The sequence below is a fragment of the Notothenia coriiceps genome, unplaced genomic scaffold (genome assembly GCF_000735185.1).
Source record: "Notothenia coriiceps isolate Sejong01 unplaced genomic scaffold, NC01 NC01_scaffold00029194, whole genome shotgun sequence".
NCBI lineage: Eukaryota > Metazoa > Chordata > Actinopteri > Perciformes > Nototheniidae > Notothenia > Notothenia coriiceps.
Window position 1 is genome coordinate 31323 of NW_011361895.1, and position 905 is coordinate 32227.

Sequence of the window (905 nt, forward strand, 5' to 3'; positions counted from 1 at the left end):
TCGTCCTCTAGGGGTAGGTAGTGTGTGTGTGTGTGTGTGTGTGTGTGTGTGTGTGTGTGTGTGTGTGTGTGTGTGTGTGTGTGTGTGTGTGTGTGTGTGTGTGTGTGTGTGTGAGATTAAAATAGCCCAATTGCTTTTACAATAAATAAACATTGAATGTGTTTAATTGAATAGTAAAGGGGTTTAACGTTAGTGGCAGGTTGTGTGTGAGAGAGAATAAATAAGACAGCCCAATATTTAAAAAAATTGTTATTCTTTTTTCCCGCATATTTAGCATATTTCGCAACTTTCCGGATATTTCCTAACTTCCCGCAATTTCACCGCATAAAATCACATAAAACCCCGCATGTTTAATCGCATAATCAAGGATTTTAGCCCGCATAATCAAGGAATTTAGCCCGCATAATCAAGGATTTTTGCCCGCGTTTTTCTGGAGGGTCTATTCAATGCATTTACAACATGGTACACATGGTGTTTTAGTTTGTTTTGGTATTTTAACTAATATCATTTCATATGTTTATCATAATAACACCCTTTTCAATTGATATACATTTTTCAGATAGGAAGATTGACTTTACTGTAAAGACAGATAGAAACATAAAGACACATAAAGAAACATAAAGAAACCACTAGCAGGTTTCTCTCCAACAAATAATCAGTCTCTGTGCAGCCTAACCCTAACACTAAACCAAAGGGGAACATCAAAGTATTTGGTTTGCATAACTTGCAGGTAAAACACAAAATAACACAAAGTCTATCTTTTCAAATCTTCAAAAATCGAAATACATTTGCAGAAGTAACTGTCTGTTCTTTTCAATATGTTTTCTTAAGTCCTTGGAAGAGTATTTTCAAAATATATTTCAAATATCTGTCCCGTATTGGATAACTTCAATTTCAAGGTCTAT